At 44.8% G+C, this 20,338-nt stretch overlaps 1 protein-coding gene and 1 long non-coding RNA gene across 2 annotated transcripts in view; one reads left to right on the forward strand and one right to left on the reverse strand.

Annotated features, from left to right (window-relative positions):
• The window catches only part of LOC123515876, a 173,163-nt gene that overhangs the window by 88,189 nt on the left and 64,636 nt on the right, over window positions 1-20,338 (forward strand). The window lies entirely within an intron of this gene.
• The window catches only part of LOC123515904, a 144,552-nt gene that overhangs the window by 81,969 nt on the left and 42,245 nt on the right, over window positions 1-20,338 (reverse strand). The window lies entirely within an intron of this gene.

Genomic DNA, 20,338 nt, shown 5'->3' on the forward strand with positions numbered 1-20,338 from the left:
ACCATCACTCGCTCAGGGAAACTCGGAAGACCAATGAGTGTGATACATTTAGTGATGTGTTATCCATTGAAGAAAGGCATCAGTTTGGAGACAAGGCACGACATGAGTGTTAACTTACAGATGACACTGGCCCATAGTTTATCCTTGTTTGTTGGACGTCCTCTGTCAGATCAAACCCGCCATAGAAACGATAAATTTGAAGTAATTTTTCATTCCTACTGAAGTTAACGCAGAACACGAATACAATCTCACATACAATACTCTCTTCTGGCATAGAATTGTTGCTTAAACAGCCTTGAAAGAATCTCAAGCTTTGTTGCTGTTTGGACTTCCTTTGTATTCTTTGTATATTCTTCCTCCTCCTCCTCCTCATCTTCCTCTTCCTAGTCAACATCGTCGTCGTTCTATCCGTCTATTGCCGCCTCCAGAGTGTTGCGGGTGGCGCCATGAACGAGTTTCCTCCAGCTGTTCCCGTCCATTGCGAGTCACAGCCTCGTGGCCGCGCCCTAAACCAACTCCAGCCGGCAAAGTTTAGCATGTCGCCCCGTAACAAAATGCAAGGGTAAGAGGGCTTGAGAAATGTTTCCTGAGCTGCTCTTGGCGACTCACAATTTTCTACAAGCTTAGGGCGGCGGGTTTATAGCTGTCCAGAGCTTTACACAATTCCCAGCTGATACATATTCATGCCCCACCACACAAACCGTGGAATCCCCGCCAATATTGCACCGTCGCGGGTCTAAGCGGGAATATCAACAAATCAAGAACAACTTTATAGCACATTAGGAGATATCAGTCTATCAATGACCGGCGAGCAGCGTCAATATGGTGGGCGAGGCGAGGCGAGCCATGACTTCCCCCAACTCCACACGTCCAGGCGATCCAGAACGAAATGCAAGACAGGCAGGAAAAAGGGAAACAGAAAAGAAAAACCTGTTTTATAGGAGAGGGATATGCCACACTTGTCCAGTGAAGGGCGTACTCCTCGGCACGGTGTGAGGGCGTGGCGGGAGGGCGGGGAGACAATGACAGAGGTGTTCAGGAGACACGCGGGATGTGGACTGGGAGAGACGATTGTGGTGATGGCAGGCCAAGAGCACCAGCAGGACCTGTGTGTGTGTGTGTGTGTGTGTGTGTGTTTCACTGTTTGATCTGCTGCAGTCTCTGACGAGACAGCCAGACGTTACCCTACGGAACGAGCTCAGAGCTCATTATTTCCGATCTTCGGATAGGCCTGAGACCAGGCACACACCACACACCGGGACAACAAGGTCACAACTCCTCGATTTACATCCCGTACCTACTCACTGCTAGGTGAACAGGGGCTACACGTGAAAGGAGACACAGCCAAATATCTCCACCCGGCCGGAGAATCGAACCCCGGTCCTCTGGCTTGTGAAGCCAGAGCTCTAACCACTGAGCTACCGGGCGTGTGAGTGTGTGTGTGTGTGTGTGTGTGTGTGTGTGTGTGTGTGTGTGTGTGTGTGTGTGTGTGTGTGTGTGTACATATATATATATATATATATATATATATATATATATATATATATATATATATATATATATATATATATATATATATATATATATATATATATATATATATATATATATATATATATATATATATATATATATATATATATATATATATATATATATATATATATATATATATATATATATATATATATATATATATATATATATATATAAAAGCACATTTTCAAGTGAAATACATGAAAGGTATGAATTACTAAAACTGTGGAGTACTGGGACATACGGGTCTGGGCGGGGCAAGAGCTATAAAATGTGGTGGGAAGGCAGAAAGGAGAAGAGGAAGGGACGGGAAGGGAGGGGGTTGAGTGGGGATAGACAGGGGCAGTGGCATGAGGGAAGGGTAAGGAGAGAAACGGCAGGTACAGGCAGGGGAAGGAGCGGAAGGTGCAGGGGTAGAAGTGGAAGAAATAAGAAAAAGAGGAGACAGGGAGAGGGAGCGTCCAATGAGAAATAATAGTTGTAGCAGTTGCAGCAATAACAAAAACAAAAGTAACAGCTAGCAACAGCAGCAGCATCGGCAACAGCAACAAGAGGAAAAGAAAAGGAATGAATACAACATCGATAATACTATCAGCAACATATCTGTAAATAAGTAATGTAAATAACTTATTCATGTGCGTCAGGGAGGAGGGGAAGAAACAGAGACCTTTATATAATGTTCCTTTATCTGTATACGCGGCCCATGTCTGGGAAACAAATACAACATATGCACCTGCTGACAGAAATCGGAAACTGCACCCGAGATTTATGGAACTGGTGTGGACATTGGCACAGATGACCTTCCATCGCCGCGCCGCTGAGGGTCGCCAGAAAGAGGCGGCGAAAGTTTGTGACGCTGATGAAGATGTCGGGAGAGAGATGGGCGAGGGAGACACCTGTACGGGGCCAGGTATTGGAAAAAGAACATGAAGAGAGGCGCACTTGGAAGCCATTTAGAGAGTTAGTCTTGGGAGAGAGGATGGAAGCTCACCGGGGAAAAGGTAATGGTAAAGGAGGAGTTTTACAGGGAGAGGAAGACGAGAAAAAGGAAAAAAGAGGAGAAACAGGAAATCGTAGAAAAATATTGATAAATAAAACTATTACAAAGAAAAGATAAGGGAAAGATAAGGCAAGGAAGATGACGGGGAGGAGGAGGAGATTGTAGAGGAACATGATACACAAAACAATTAGACAGAAAAATAACACACCATGATGAGAAAAATTAAGACTTTATCAACAAGTCAGACAAGAAATAATATCATAAATATGCCCGGAAATAACCTGCTCGCGTTTACCCGACTGCTGCAGAATTTTGCCCAGAAATCTTGCTGTGAAAGTGGCCGGTCCTCCACTCATGTCTTGGCCCCTTGGAACTACCGCCGAGGAGTGTGTTGGGCCAGTGAGGGTGAAGGTAAAGTTTCTGGGGACAAACTCAAATAGAATTCTTAATGTAAAACCGAATAAACACATGAAGACGGTATGTGATCGCTTGCCGGTACAATTGTTAAGTGATCACGTAATCTTAAAAGGAAAACATTAATGTCTAGAATAGTTTGTGATAACTGATGTTTGTTTGCTTGCCTCCTTTCTGTTGTTAACTTCCTCGCGACAACACCACGACGGTCACGAATGGGAATTCTCTCCAGGTGAAATTTTTCCGGCGCCTCTTGCAGAATTTTAACTTAATCTTGACAAAAAACGAGACACTTTCTAGGCCCGCAGTGGATCAGCAGCGGGTTCAAACAGTAGAGGATGTAATCATGAAGGAAGGTGAAATATGGTGCTTCTACTTCTACTATTACTTATTTACTTCCTTCTAAAACATTTTCCTTTCACTAACGCAAATCTTCATGTTAATAAATTTCATCATATCGTATGTATTGTTTAGTCGGTAACAGTTCATAAAATGCGTGTAATTATACCTTCCCTCTGCCTTTGCTCACCAACCTAATTCTACAAAAAATAACATAATAAAATTAATTTCTTACACTAACATAAGAAACCTGCACCAAAATTCTTCTGAACAACTTAAATGGAGCCAGTTCATGAAATACGTGAAATAAATTCTTACTAGTTAAAGAAGCTTACGACCACTACGACCAGAGGCAAAGGGTCTGAAGTGCTACGCTACTATGATCGTACTGGCGGTCGTAGTTCAGGAAGTAAGAGCGAGAGTAGAGAACGTGCTTGGGGTTGAGGCAGGCGGCCAGTGGGAGCGGTAAGTGTTGGTGGCAGGATGGGCTGGGGAGCTGGGGACAGAGGTAGGGAACCAAGTTTGTGTTGAGGGTGGAGAAAGCTTGGCGGCTGAAGACTAAGAAGACTAAGACAGGCAGGTGGGAAGTTTATTTTGGGAAGACTGGGGAGTGAGACTGGTCGTTGAGAAGATGACTGAATTTGTGTTGAAAGCAGTGTAGGAACAGAAATGGGAGACAGTCATTGAAGGGGGAAGAGAGTTGAGTACAAACTGAGAACAGGATGACAAGGTGCATGTAGGTGGTAGGAAGCAAGAAAAGGATTGCGCGTGTTGAGGGCAAGGTAAGCCAGCGCAGGTACGAAACAATGGTGAGAGGGAAGTGAGAGGAAAGACAGGTAAGTAGACTGAGAACATGGTGGCAAGGTGAGGTGGACACAAGAGGCAACGAGGAAGGAGGAAGAGCTATTGTGGTAAAGAAAAGTGAGCTGGATGTGAGTGGAAGGGGAAGAAAACAGGTGGGTGGCGTGAATAAAGGGACACTAGCAGCCTCACTCTGGTAGCCTCACCTACGCAACTCACTGCGCACATGTAACACTCAGCGTTGTCATATAGCACAGTAGCAGTTAAGGCGTCGGTGTTATACTGAATCTTGAAGGTGTCTGGTGAATATTGCTCCCAGGCTCCCTTCATCCCCAGAAGCCCAGGACGAAACATGGGCAGCTAAGCACACAGGCCGGGCGGATGTGTACCGTGGTGTCCCTGAGGGAGGGAAAAGCCCTTGCTTTCCCTGTTTCCCTTTCTCCCTCGCCTACTCGCCTCGTCGGTAATGCTGCCAGTCCCCAAGAGGAGCAGGACCACTCCCGCCCTCAAGCTGCACTACGCTGCTCGGTGGCAGCTTCACAACGACACTTATTACCTCGGAAGCTCCGCAAATTGCTCTTTTTGCATTTTTATGATTTCCACTCAAGCCATTATTCGTCGAGAACTCTTCTGATTATAGGATTATTTATAATTATGAAATAAAAATATTCGAGAAAAATTTTTTTTTATGAAAATAATTTATACATAGAACACTCGATGAAATGCTTAGCCTGCCATCTTCAAGCAGCGTGTATGCCGCTGAATGGTTTCAAAGGTCAAGGGCGATGAACCCCCAGGGGAGGTAGGTAGTGTTGTCATCATACGGATTTCAGAGCAGCGCGCCTTTGTCCAACAATGGCTGAAATGCATCGTCACCAGTCACTCAAAAATCTTCAATATTAACAAAAATTTCTGTTTGGTAAATGCTGCATCAGGTGTGGCAGGTGGAAGCGGGCGTTGGGCGAGCAAGGGTATGCAGTATGACGGAAGCGAGGGGGCGGCACTCCCACGCTAGCAGTGAAGAGGCGAGGTGAAGGAGCAACCAGGGACTCACATCAGAACGGCATTTCACTATCTAACATCCTCGAAAGGGAAACAATTTTCTCTATATTTCTTTTATATATCTGTTTTCAACGTGACGAGGCGTGATCTGAGACTTCCTGGGTCTGCTGTGGCGGTGCCGAGCGAGACAGGACGAGGGAGAGCACCAGGGAAGACTGACGGAGAAAGGGAAGAGAAGTGAGTGGAAAAGAGAAAGGTACAAGATAGAAAAAGTTACAGGTAGTTGTGTGTGTGTGTGTGTGTGTGTGTGTGTGTGTGTGTGTGTGTGTGTGTGTGTGTGTGAGAGAGAGAGAGAGAGAGAGAGAGAGAGAGAGAGAGAGAGAGAGAGAGAGAGAGAGAGAGAGAGAGAGAGAGAGAGAGAGAGAGAGAGAGAGAGAGAGAGAGAGAGAGAGAGAGAGAGAGAGAGAGAGAGAGAGAGAGAGAGAGAGAGAGAGAGAGAGAGAGAGAGAGAGAGAGAGAGAGAGACGGGAAGAGGAGGAATGGGAGGCGAGTGGTGTGAAAGAGAAGGAAGAGGCAGGGCGTCGCTTGAGCGGTGGGAGGTGTCGGTGGGGCGTCGTGAGGAAGGGGCGGGTCGGGGAAGGGCATCTCTTACAAACAGTCAGTCCGGTGAATCGCGTTAATTAATTTTATGTGTGTGTGTGTGTGTGTGTGTGTGTGTGTGTGTGTGTGTGTGTGTGTGTTTGTGTGTGTGTGCTCGTGGATGGGTAGGGAGAAAAAGATAAGCTAGCTGGCCTTTGAATGCATTTATTTTCAAAATATTGTATTTTTAATGTAGCAAATTAACTTCGTTTGTTCAATCATAAAGTCAATTATGAATCCTCATTTTTAATTGCATCTTCCTCTGGCAATAACATTTTGCCCCCAATCAGTTAATTCGCACAACGTTACACGAGCACATCGCTCCTTCTGTCATCATTACACATAATTACTAAAGAGAAAACATGCAAACGAAAAGTTCAAATTTTCTACAACTTTTCACGCATGAGGACGACCGACCAGTGAAATGTCACCCGTAGTGGAACTAAAATGAAAATAATTGGATTATCAGGAAAAGGTTGTACAGACGAGAAGGATCGGACAAATACCTTCCTTTACCACCCTCCCCGCAGCCTGGCACCACCCCTACCCTGCAGGTTGGCCTTCCCCACCCACCCCCAAACTGCCTGCCTTCCCGCCGGACTAAATCACCGACATGTTCCGCAACTCATGGAATCTGGTCGAGTCACATTCGCGCGCCTCCTATTCACCCTCGCATTCCTTTCAGCAAGACACTCCGGGCACACAAAAATGACCCTCACTATATTTTTTCCAACTTTTTCATGTCGTCCTTCTCTTACAATGCTGGCTGCGGGCGAGAGAGGGCGGCGTTGCGGGTTGGGGGGGGGCAGGGCAGCTGCGGAGAGCTCTATGAATGAATTTTTAGTTTGACTTTCGAAAAAAAAAAAAAAAAAAAAAAAAAAACTGGCCTGCTCCCCTCATGCTCTTCTTCCTCCTTCTCCTCCTCATCCTCCTTCTCCCTGATTTACTGGGAACGAAGGTATGCCGGGGACGGTGACGTGATGCAACGCGAGGCAGAAATATTGATAAACACCGTCACTTGTCCTTCCGCAGTCTCGCCCTCAGCTCGGGTGGGATGATGGGCGTGGGCGGTAAAATCTGACACTTCTTGCTGGGTGTGCCGCATAAAAGCCGCCCATCTGTCCCTCCCTCTTATCCTCATCTTGCCTCATAACACGCGGCATTCCTCAACTCCTACTTCTACCACGCTGCACTTCTCCTCCTCTTACTAGACAAATGAATTCAACATTCCTTTTTTCTTATTCCTCAGCAGAATTCAGCACTATTATACTCCTCTTATTCCTCTTACTCCCCAGCAGAACTCAGCACTTCTATCCTCCTCTTATTCCTCTTACTCCCCAGCAGAGCTCAGCACTTCTATCCTCCTGTTATTCCTCAACATAACTCAGCAATTCCCTCCTCCTCTTACTCTTCAGCAGAACTCAGCACACCTCAACACTTCCAAAATCCTGGACTCCTCTACTGAACATCTCACCTTACGCTACACTCTTATTCTCTTCTTAAGTTGCATTTCCCTACTCCTGCACCTCACTGCTCTTCTTATGGTGTCCTCGTATTTCCCTACCCCTGCACTCATTCACTCCGCTAGTAATCTCACGCCGCACTTCTTTATTCCACTTTTCTACAATCTCCTCACTATCTGTTTATTTACTCCAACTCCCCTCCACCACGGCCCCTTCCATGGTTTCGACGGTGTGGCCAGAGATGGGGCCTGAAGTCTCTACGGAAACGTATACATACTGTTCAGTTTCCTTTCCCCCATACGTTATGTATTACAGAAGGTGGATTAAATCTCCAATTAAGAAAATTACATAATATTGTGTTGCACATTTTAATTATTTAACGCATCGTTTCGTGCTGAAAATATAAATGTTCATACGAGTTATTTCTGCGATAGACTTACGCAGAATATTTTCAGCTTCACCTGGTCATGCCCACTGGAACGTCGTGAATGCAAATACATAATAACTAATGTACTAGACGAACACAGTGCAGGCGAATGCATAAATGAATGATTCAATAGATAAATCATAAATAGCTTTTGGGCAAATACATAATAAAGAACGGTACGCGAATTAATAAAGCAATGAACAAAACACGATAAAACAGAAAAAAAGAAAAAATAATAAAAAAACTAAAAGAGAGACGAATCAGCAGAGCCGCAAGAACCAATGGATCATAAGCAAAACTTGTGGAAATGAAATTCAACTTCTCACACACTGCGATGCGAAATGTTGGAAAAGTAAGTGAAAAATGCTTTACACGAGTCCAGATTTTTTTCCGTCCAACGCCCTCTCCCCACACACAATCACCATCACCACCATCACTACCATCATCACCACCACCACCACCACAGCATCAGTAACCCTTCAGTATCATCATTACATCTTCATAATTACCAACTCATCTCACTACGACCCTTTTTCAATACTAATAACTCGTGGAAGTGTACGTCGCTCCCTTGCAGGCTCAGGAGATAATAGTAATGGGTCAGCGGGGCGGGGAGGGGCCTTGGAGGGACGGGAAGAGTGGGAGAGTAACAGGGAAAGGTGGGGAGGCACAAGTAGAAGTGGTATTATGAGAGGCTCTACTCAGAAGGCGACACGCTGAGATACAATATTCTTAGACGAAGATTTGCGTGTTCCTCCCGTTAGGCCTTTTGTGTGTGTGTGTGTGTGTGTGTGTGTGTGTGTGTGTGTGTGTGTGTGTGTGTGTGTGTGTGTGTGTGTGTGTGTGTGTGTGTGTGTGTGTGTGTGTGTGTGTGTGTGTGTGTGTGTGTGTGTGTGTGTGTGTGTGTGTGTGTGTGTGTGTGTGTGTGTCACATCTGCGTGCATCAATGGAGACAACCCATTAGCGTATTGACATGTGCCTGACGTTATATTATGCTGCACTTCCCCGATTTTTTCCAATAATAATCCATTAAAAGATTGATTACACGTTATTATAATGTCACCCACGCGTACCAGATGAATTTGAGAGAGAGAGAGAGAGAGAGAGAGAGAGAGAGAGAGAGAGAGAGAGAGAGAGAGAGAGAGAGAGAGAGAGAGAGAGAGAGAGAGAGAGAGAGAGAGAGAGAGAGAGAGAGAGAGAGAGAGAGAGAGAGAGAGAGAGAGAGAGACGAACATATACTCAATAATTAAACACATTATGGCACTCGTAGTCCGTCCGTAATGCGACAAGGCACTTCTAGTTTCATTGCGTACACGACAAAAAGAAAGAACATTACTTCATACTCACGGAAAGAAAAGTCTTGGGATGCGCATTTCACTTGAAGGCTCTATCACTCTACAGGGCAGACCACACCAGCCGTGGCCTCGGGTGGTAAGGTAGTAACACTATGGCCACGCCCACGCCTTGGACTTTGGTGTTGTGAGAGCACATAAAGGTTCCCCGCTCCCCTACGCCGCAGACTCGCCCGCTGAAGAGGTGTTGTTCCATGCAGGACCGAGGAGAGAGGAGGAGGAGGAGTGTAACGCGAGGATGAACTGGGCATTGGTGATTCCACTTTTAGAGAATCACTTGACCTGCATAGGATGTGAAATGAGCTGAGCGTTGTCGGTCTGGATGAGGGCGGGATGAAGGACAGCCGACGTGGCGCGTGGACCCGGGGACCAGATCTTAAAGCCGACGGAAGAGAGCAGCTCAGTGCTTGCTTCAAAAGACGTAATCTTGACCAAGAAACCCTCTGTAACTCTCTCTGTAAAAAGGAGGCCCAAAAAACATGTCAGACCGGCTCGTGCCTAAAATTAGTAACATCTATGAATTGCTAGTTGCTTTATTCATCTTTATATTTTATTTATTTTTCTGTTTCTTTAAGTTCAGAACAGTGGGTGTAACTTTTTTCTTGGGATTTTCTGTGTTCTATTGTTTTGCTCGAGTTAAAATATGTGACGCTCAAGCGGTGATTTCCCCACTGGAAGCGATGGGAACTGCCTTCGTCTATAAAAGAGAATCTTGATTAGACGCGGAAGCAGCGGAAGCAGGAAGCGCGGGTCGGGGCCTCGCTGCAAATGGAAGACATCAGGAACCAGATCTTGTCCCAGAGGGAGGCAGGTCACTTAAATGTTTCAGGAGTCTAAAGCTTGTACCTCCAGCGAGCGGCGGAGGGCGAGGCCTTCAAGCTCTGTCTGAAACGCGGAAACATCTCTACAACTGCCTCTGTCTGCTGCTGGAGGTTTGGATCCTTTTGGTTTCGAAAAGTTTTCCATAAAAGATGCAAGAATCTATTGGAGCTTCTTGTGAGACGAGTAACTCGACTGGCGCGCGTCCTACGTTTGTAAATGGCGAGGATTCTGTCGAACTCGAGTTGCGGATGTCGGAGAAAAAAGTAGGAATAGTGAACATTTCTCTCGTAACAAAAATGTTTCCTTTCACTAGACAATGAGGTGCTGAGCTGAGGGAGGATGAGAGATGCGCCGCCTCCGCCGCCATCACCACCAACTGACTGACTTCCTGACACATTATCTGCAGTCTATCGTCTTTCTTTTTCTCTTAACCAGTAATGCTGCATGACTTTCATCCTTCTCTCTCTTTAGGCTGACTGACTGGCTGGCTGACTACCTGACACATCACCACCTCACTGACTGATTGATTCACCACCCTCCCCGCAGCGCCGCCAAGCTCAACTGAGTGACTAATGTAAGATCATTGACTAACTGTCTGATCGATCATTGCACTATCTTAATCTCACCATTTCTTTATACATCGCCTTACCACCAAACTGCCTGACTGACTAACTCACTCACACTCACTCATACATCCTTAGCCTTTCATCATTGATATACTTTAATTTCTTCAACCTCCTGACTGACTGGTTTACTGCTTAACTACCTGTCTGCCTATATGACTGAGTGCTTTCCTGCCTAAGTAAGTAACGGACTGACTGACAAAATGACTGACTGACTGCCTGATGGATTGATGAGGCATTTACAACATCATTACCACCACTACCACCACCATCACCACCACCACCCATCCTGCAGCCTTGGAGGAAATGCTAAGTAATTCAAACAACAAAATGAGCGGCGTCAAGACGGAGGAACTTGGCGCGGAGTTTAAGCCTAAGGGAGCACCTGCGGGAGTTACCTGAAGCCCGGCTTATTGAAGGGGAAAATCTGTATTGCGCTGTATAATAGGATCAAAGATTCCTGTCGAAGGCGTTCACAGGAGACTAATTAATTAAGTTTATATCCGCATCCCCTTCCCCCAACACCACTGTGAAGGAAAAAAAACTGGAAAAGTAAGGAATAAAACGAAGATATGTTTGTTTGTGTCGTATTTTTTGTGACGCTATGAAATGAAAAAAAAAGAAACAAAAAAGCGAACGTGGGAGTGAAAGAACGCAGGAAGGATGGTGAAGGAGGGAAGGGGTGAGGACGTGTGCGACCACCAACATAACTCGGACCATAACTATGTATGAGCGGTGCAAGTGGAGGAGGAGGAGGAGGAGGAGGAGGAGGAGGAGGAGGAGGAGGAGGAGGAGGAGGACACGATGAGCGAGAAAGGGAGAGAAAAGAGGGCCGGTGGACGTGTGATCCGTAAGTATTTTCCAAACAATAGCGTGGAGGAGACAGGCGAAGGTAGCAAGAAGAGCTGGGGAAGGCAGACAGGCTGTGGGGGATGGGAGGCGGAGTGCAGTGTTGGAGAGGTGGGGAGTGTTGGTCAGCGGCACGAGGCAGCATTCCCTCCATCACTCAGCGGGGTGAACAAAACCGCCTCGCCGCAGTGTCCGCCTCCAAGCAACCCGCAGCTCTCCAACTCTCTAGGCCGTGTGCGGGGAAACTTTTCCGCTGCTGTCACCTTGATTAAGTTTCGCCGCATCGAAGAAGAAGAGGAAGAAAAAAACACTTCTTCCTCGCAGCTGGATTCCTTCACCAATCAGAGCGTGAGGTTGCCGCTAGTCTCTCTCTTGCCCCTCCCAGCCGCTCGTCCTCCCGCATGAAGAGCCTCAGGAGAAGGTAATAGCGCGCTGTCCACTTTACTCATTACCCTCCCCGCCTAAGAGAACACACCGCCTCACTGCACGCCCGAGGGAACACAAACAAGGACTAGTTTCAGGAGTCGTCCTTATTGTGGCGGTCTTTCTTTTCCCTCCCTCTGCCTTGCCACACCTGCGCCCTTCTGATTCCTGGAGCCATATCTGCCCTCCTCCTCCTCCTCCTCCTCCTTCATCTTACTCCGTTTCCTTCCACCATTATCACTCCATCTATCACATTTTCTCTTCTATTTTGCCTTATCAGTCTCCCTTCTTCCTTCCTTCCTGCAGCATGTCCCCTTTTCGTATCTGTCCTATCCATTTCTATTTCTCATCCCTCCTCCTCCTCCTCCTCCTCCTCCTCCTTTTCCTCCCCTTCTTCCTCTTCTTACTCATGGTAGTCATTTCCACTCCCTCCTACATTGTTTGCCTTATCTCTCTCTCTCTCTCTCTCTCTCTCTGGCCGTCTCAGCGCCACGGTCGGCTTGCGCACGAGGTAACTCAAGATATTTTGCGAGTTTTCACATCTTCTTTCATCGTTCAGTTTCCAAGTATTCGTTCTTGCCGGACTACGTTTCATGTGACGGTTTTTCTTTATATGTCTTCTTTTCATTCCTTTTTTTTTTTTTTTTATTTCTATACAGTTGGCAGGTATCTGTTTTTTGCCTCTAACATTTTAACTTATTTTTTTTATTTTCTATCCAATGCACATACATCTTCTCTTCCTCTTCCTTCTTCGTCCTATTTCTTAGTTTTAAGGTGTTATTCCCTTCCTTCTTTCTTTCTTCTTTTTGTTTTGATATTGTTATAAAAACTTACTACAGTTTCCTATTTCACATGGTAAGTCTCTCTCTCTCTCTCTCTCTCTCTCTCTCTCTCTCTCTCTCTCTCTCTCTCTCTCTCCGCCCGTTTCTCTGGTTCTCCTCTTCTCCATTTCTAGATATTTTACCACCAACTCGTTCTTCCAATCCTCTTCTCTTTTCTGTCTGCTCCCTCACTTCCTTTTCCTCATCCACATGTTTCTTTAACTTGTCCGAGTCTGTTTTCAAGTTTTTTTTTTTTTTTTACTTTTCTTTTCATTCATATTCTTTTACCTTTTTCCTCCAATTTTTGCGATCCAATATGTCTCTTTCTCTAGTCCTTGCTATCTTTTTTTCATAATGCCTCCGTTTTTTTTTTTTTATTCTTCATTTACGTTTTCTTTCTTCTCTCTCTCTCTCTCTCTCTCTCTCTCTCTCTCTCTCTCTCTCTCTCTCTCTCTCTCTCTCTTCGTGCTGTTCTCTTTTCCTCTCCCTCCCTCTTGATGCTTGCTTTCTTTGTTTCGTTTGCTTTGTTTTCTGTGCCCTACTTCGTCATCCTTAATCCTCCTCCTCCTCCTCCTCCTCCTCCTCCTTCTTCTTCTCCTCTTTTTGCTCCTCCTCCTCGCCTTCTGTTCTTTTCCTTTCTTTGTCCTGCTCCTTCAGTATTCTTTTTCCTGTTTTTTCTCTTCATCCTCATAGTTCTCTTTTCTTCTCTTAGTACCATTCGTCTTCTTTTATTTCTTCGCATTTCTTAGTCGTCCTCGTTTTGGCCTTTCGCTTTTTATCTTATTCTTTTCTTCTTTTCCTCCACTTCCTTCATTCTCTCCTCACGCTTTCATCTTGCAGTTGCCTTGTTTGCTAACTGGCAATACACTTACTACGCCGAGAGGTCTGCCGCTCCACCCCAAAGGAAACAGATGGTGTACCCCTGCTGTCCTTAATTCCACCCATTGTTTCATTGCGAGGCACTAATGCACATTACATATTTCTCTCTTAGGCAATGGTTTCTGCTCGAAGATAACTGGTAAAGATGTAGTTGTTTCTATAAATCTTACCCCGTATTCTTTTAAATACCTGGTTGTCACAAATGCCACGTCGTTGCTTTACAGATATAATTCTATATTTTTGACTTATTTAAAGCACTCAAGTGTCGTGAGTGTCACGTTTCACCTTAGAAATAGAAAGGCATATTCCGACTTTGCTCCGTATCTTCAAACACTTTGGGTTGTTATTAAGTGCCACGTCCCAGTTTAGAATCAGAATACGATGATCTTATCCTTACCTTGTAACACTGGAATGTAATAAGCGGCGTGGCCCATCTTGGAGCATCATGGAAACACTGGAAGATTGTTCTCAAGGCAATATGACAGGCCAAGGAAGATTACGGCCGGACACTGAACCCTGCAAGACACTCAAGGAAAGGAAAGTCTAGCACGTTGATCGGCAGAGTGACCATCAGCGTCTGGGAGAACTCTGGTTTATGTTCACTGCCGTGTCACTACGCAAGGACTATTTGCAAAGACCATCTGGATAATTAGCCAGGTTCCTATGAGTGTTTTACTTATTGATGTTGCTGAATCATTGTTAAATTTTAGTAGAATCACAACACCACAATAATTTTAAGTGGGGTTTGTTAAAAATAATACAAATAAGATGTTCTTTAATCAATAAATCCACTGCTATCATTTCCTTATCCTATTCAGATCATTCAACCTCTGCTGTTCTCCTTCACCTCCATTCCCTTTTATTTCCTCGTGTTTGCTTCTTTCTTAAGTTGCGCACATCGTCCTGCATTGTTACTTTTCGTTGGTGTTGTTGTATTTTCTCTCTCTCACACACACACTGGTGCAGTTCGTGGTTTGGGTAATGCACATGTTTGTTCACCTGATTTACTTATTCATCACGCGTTGTCAAGCAGGTTTATTTCGGTCGCACGTTCAGGTAAGTTCTCTCTTACGCTGCTGCTGTCCCCTTGTATTTTCTCTTCTTCGGCCTTTTGTTTTCCTCTTCTATCCATCACAGCACTCGTTCCTCTTCCTTCCGTCTGACGCTTCTCACTCACCCTCATTTTTTCTCCTACTTTTTCGTATGCATTTTATTTCTCCCGGTGCGTTTCTTTCTTTCTTTTCCCTTCACCTCAGTCTCTCTTGCTTGCCCCTTCCCACTCCTGCTCCTCTTCATCTTCCCTCCATTCCTCTCTCTCTCTCTCTCTCTCTCTCTCTCTCTCTCTCTCTCTCTCTCTCTCTCTCTCTCTCTCTCTCTCTCTCTCTCTCTCTCTCTCTCTCTCTCTCTCTCTGTTCACCTCGGGTCGCCTTTCTTTATGCACTTCATATTGCTACCTGCAGCCCCGCCCTCCCTCGCCCACCTCTCACTCTCACAACACTCATCCAACTCTGACTCACGCCTTTCTCTTCCCTTCCTTACCCCGCCAGTTCGCCCGCTCGGCCAGCCAACCTACAGATCTTCAACTTTGGAGTCGTAACTCAGCCAAGGAATAAACAAACTTTAGGTAGAACTTAAACCCAAACTTGAGCCAACTTGGTGGGAATAGCCTCCGTACATTATTCACGGCTGATCCCTAGTGGTGGTGGCGCTTTTGGTGGTAGCGGTGGCGGCTGCGGGTGCGTCAGACAGCAGAACAGACTGGGAGAAGGAACGGAGGCACGAACATGAGGAATCTGTATACAGTGTGTTGGTGGTGCAGACACTTGGGTTTGGTCCGGTCGGTGGGTTGAGTTAGCCAGCCATCAGCGTCCGGGGAGCACAGAGGAAGCGAGGGTCCATGTGTCTGCCAGAAGCAAGGATTCCCCCGCGTCCTCCGCCTCCTTCCCTGCCCAGACTGACCAGTGAAGACCAACAGAGCGTCTCGGGAGGGATTCAGTGTTACAGCCGTTCCTTTCTTTCCTCTCTCTCTCTCTCTCTCTCTCTCTCTCTCTCTCTCTCTCTCTCTCTCTCTCTAGCGATAGATTTTTATGAGGCTGATCTTTTAAAACATCTGCTGGTCGAGGGATGGCAAGGGAAAATCGGGTGATGTTAAGGGTTTTTATACACACACACACACACACACACACACACACACACACACACACACACACACACACACACACACACACACAATCTTTTCCTGCTGCTGTCTGTGTGTGTCTGTGCAATCATCTGTATGCGAGTAGTGCAGAGTGTCTTACTTACCTCTGTATGTGTATTTATGTGTCCGCCTGCCTGTCCTGTCTGGCCATATGGGGCTTTATCTGTGTGTCTGTGTGTCTGTGTGTCTGTTTCTGTCTGTTTGTCAGTATCTTTGTTTTTCTCTCGCTCTCTCCCTCTCTCTCTCTCTCTCTCTCTCTCTCTCTCTCTCTCTCTTATATATTGCATTGACATATACAATCATTAGTTCTTTTCTTGATTTTTTTCACAGTAAAAGCAAAGCAAAGAATAAAAGATAACACCAATGGAACAACAAATACAGCGAAAAACTCTGCTGTAGCGTCGCTCAGTACTGATGGGAGAGAGGGATGGAAAAGATGGAGGTGGAGTGGATGGATAGGGGAAGGGAGGGGCGGTAGCTGTCAGTATCACTTGAACTTATTCCACCCTAACGTCGTGTGAGGCTGGAGGGGGACGGGATGGCTCACTGCAAACTTATAACATGGGCCAACTTTGTAAGGCTTCCCCTATCCCCCGGCCAGGCTAGAATTGGATAAGTCTGGTCGGTTAGGCTACAGTCACACTCCTGTCCATAGGGAAAGAGGAGTTACTTCTTATCCTGCGCCACGTTACGTCAAGGAAGGAAGGCCTCCATAGAGTGTGTACTAATCGTGAGGTAGAAGATTCAGGCATATTTGGATGACCGCTTCAAAATTATTAAGGAAGTCCCATAATGTAAACGTAATGCACGATTTTTTTTATCTGTTCTAAGTAAGAAGCTCGCCAAAAACAATAAAACTGAATAAAATATCCACTATAAGTTTAAGATCATTAAAAACTAAGTCCAAAATTATATTTACTTAGTGTCTTGACTTAAAATATGACAGAATCTTCAAGTTTTCGTTTTCTTTGGTTTTGAGTACTTATAAATTTACTTAAAAATTCATCTGGTTTATCATCTTGGGTGTACAACATATGAAGGGGCCTAAACAATAAACGTCTCCATGGAAAACGTTTGAGTTATGTAGCTGTCTATGCAAAATAATCATTACTATAAATACAACTTCTACATATTTCATCATCACAAAATCATTTATCGCTCCCTTACTGACGTCCGATCAAACATTTCTTTTCTGTCTCCCTGCCAATACGTGATCCTCAGAGTGCAAGGGTTGGTGAGGGAAACCGTCCGCGGCAAAATCTTTGTTCGTAGATTATCTCCGGCTCTCGAGGATTACTGATCAACAGACAACACAGGACATTACTTGATTACATAGCACTGCAACTCTCCCCGACACAAGCCCAGTGTTGTGAAAGTTTATCTCTAGGGTTGGAAGAGCGTCATTCAGCATGTGTGTGTAGGTGTGAAAGGTGGAGTTTGTGGCACCTTCACTATAGACACCCACGCCTTACTGATACAAGTCACGTAAAGATAATAATGACATCTAAGCGAGACCAGGACAATACGGCACACAAATAGTCCAGGGAACGCTAGAGACTAGTGAATGTGGCCAGAAGAGAGACAGCTATAGTGGCGTTGCGTGGCTGGGTCTGACTGACGTAGACTTCATGGTATAGCTCAGATGTGACAACGGAAAGTAGTAATAATGCCGGCTATAGTTGAGATTCACTTATAGGAATGTCAGTCAAGCAAAATCATTCGCCATAAAGAATGTCCAAAAAAGTCATACAAAGAAATTTCCAGAAACATTAAAGTAGCAACAGATGACTGAGGTGATGTGGTACCAGTAATTACATCTGTGCCTTCATCTCCGCTTCTCAATATCTCATCTTATACACGCATGCTTCTTTCTGAACGGCATTTTTTGCGCAATCTTTCTCAGTTTATTTTCATATACCTACATTTGTCTTTCGCTTTGTTTAGTGCTCGATCGAGTAAATCTTTCATCTTACTGTGATGACTCTAGGACACCATTAATTCACAAAGTAAGTGTTCTGCACGTCTTTGGCAGATACACTAAAATAAAAGATGGCGGACGAATGTAATGACCCACACCCTATCAAATCAACATAAAAATAAGAGGTGAACTACAAACTTATAATAATCATAACCTATGACTGCCCATCCATCCACCGAACCAAACCTTGCTCTGAATATATCACGTCCAGAAAGGATAAAACTAATTCGTGTCTTGATACGATGCTTGGCTAAACACAGTCTGGGTCTCAGCGACGGGGAACAAAATTGTACGCGATTCCTCAGTTCACCAGTGAGGAGATGAAGGAATTAGGCAAGCGGCGCACTCTTCCATTGGCAAGGCGGATCGAAGGGGATGACAGTGAATAAGTAAATGTGTAGAGCAAGTGAGGAAGCCCACAGAGACCAAGTTCAGAGGACTGATGTTAGTAAAAATAGAAAAAGACGATAGCAAGACGATCATCGCTGCTTCAGTGCACGACAGACATTCAATATGAGGCGGAGGACGGTAAGACGGATAAACGGTGACTGCTCTATTTAAAATTATTATTATTATTAAGTGGGTGAGTTCCTTACAACCGAGATTTACCATCACCAAAATTGTTCATTTAATGGTTTGCAAGACAATGCAGTCTACAACAGCATTCTATCATAGCTCTAGATTTTGTAAGGTCTTCAGAGACATTTAATTCCAAAATTCCCTACAGTTCCTTTCTAAAGAATATCTTCATTCAAGTCTAAATCTTTTCCCTCAATGAGTCCATCCGATCCTCTCAACATATTCAAACCACCTCAGGCTATTTCTTTCACCGCCCACTGATTGACTCACTCCCTTGTCCTCCCTCACTTCGCAGACGACATAAATATATGAGAGACAAGGTAGGATGTATGGTTTCTTTGAAAATAACCAAAAGACACGTGAAATATAAAACTCCTAGTTAATATCTTAAAGTGAACGACAAGCCAAAGATGTTCAATAGAAACAAAGAGGAGCTCAGCGTTAAGAAAAGAAATATTGCTTTCAAGTTTAGTTTAGCCAACAAGTGAAGAAGTTGAATTTTAAGGCTCTGAATACTATCCACGAAAAACGATGAAAATCGTAACAATAACAAATGAAAAGTAAGTGAACGATGTGAAAGTAAGAAGACTTCACTCTTAACGTAAATTTCATAGTAGTGAGGGTTGCCTGTCAAATGACGCTGATGAATACAATCATGAGCATAACGGTGCCCGCACACGCCTCGCTATGCTGTGCCTGCTGCTGTCTAACTTTTTTCCGCACCACTGAGGTCGCGGCAAGTGACAGTCACAGTGAACGTCCTGCACGCAGCGCTCCTTTCTGTGAAGGCAATTCACTTCATTCGATTACTCTTTTACATGAAAAGTTCTTTATATATATATATATATATATATATATATATATATATATATATATATATATATATATATATGCACACACACACACACACACACACACACACACACACACACACACACACACACACACACACACACACCATCTGTACAATAGATCATTGTACATATCAACATGTAAATGAAATGTATTAAGGTTTTTTTTATCTAAATTTCTCAGTGACGTGAATGTTAGTGAACATTGGCTCCAAGGATGCTTACAAAGATGCATTCTTAAGTTCATTAAGTCAACAAAAGATTTCAGCAAAAAGAAAAAAAATAATAAATAGCTTTACTTTAGGAGCACCAAGTCCAGTGAGTGAGGCGGGTGTAAGGTTCCATCGATCAAGAAGCGATGAGTTGGGATACTCGCATCGTGCCGCCGTGAAGCAAGCCTTTCTCCTCGCCATCCCGGCAAGAACACGTTCCCTTAAAACTCTGACGATGACTGTTATAAGAAGCAATAAACACGTAAGGAGAAATTGTTTCCATTTTGTACGTCTACCATATATTCAAATAATGTTGTCTTTTTGTTAAGGCGTGAATTCCCTCAGCGAGAGTTTCCCTCGCCACGAAGGAGCCGCACCAGGCAATTGTTTCCCCGGCGTTTGTTCGTCCGCGTACCTGGGTGTCCATCGGTCCGAATTCTTATGGAGTGTTGCTCTTCCTTCGGGTGTCACAAACGACCTCCTCGGCTCCCCGCACCTCGCGCCGCCCTCACCCTGCTCCCTCATGCACACCTTACGATGGTCCTCGACGTATTACTATTTTTTCGTCTATTTTTTCCGCCGCTGCAAGTTTCTCTCCGTTCTCGCGTGTTGTCCAGGCGTGAAGGTTTTTATTGTTACAAAATGTTCACTAAAAAATCCTCACGGAAAATGTTGAGGGGATAATTCAAGGTATTCGTGAATTTCAGGGTTTTTCTTATAAATTTTGTCCTGAGGCATTACTCGCGGCTCTTTTGTTTTGGGTGGGCTTGGTCTTTGTGAGGTCGGGTGGGGAAGGACAGAGGGGATCGGGGGACGAGGTGTTGCAGCGGAGCTGGAGGGCCAGCTGCCGCACACCGTCTTGCTCTTTAGCTGTTTATCAGGGCGTGAAGCTGTCTCGTGTGTGTGTGTGTGTGTGTGTGTGTGTGTGTGTGTGTGTGTGTGTGTGTGTGTGTGTGTGTGTGTGTGTGTGTGTGTGTGTGTGTGTAGATAAGAGAGAAAAAACAGAGTTAAAAAGAACAAAGAAAATCTACACAATAAAATATCTGTGACAACAAAGAAGGGAAAAAAAAAATGGAAAAGAAAGAAAAAATAAGAGAATGTAAGAAAAAACGGACAGAAGAAAAGTAT

The sequence above is a fragment of the Portunus trituberculatus genome, chromosome 40, assembly GCF_017591435.1.
Source record: "Portunus trituberculatus isolate SZX2019 chromosome 40, ASM1759143v1, whole genome shotgun sequence".
NCBI lineage: Eukaryota > Metazoa > Arthropoda > Malacostraca > Decapoda > Portunidae > Portunus > Portunus trituberculatus.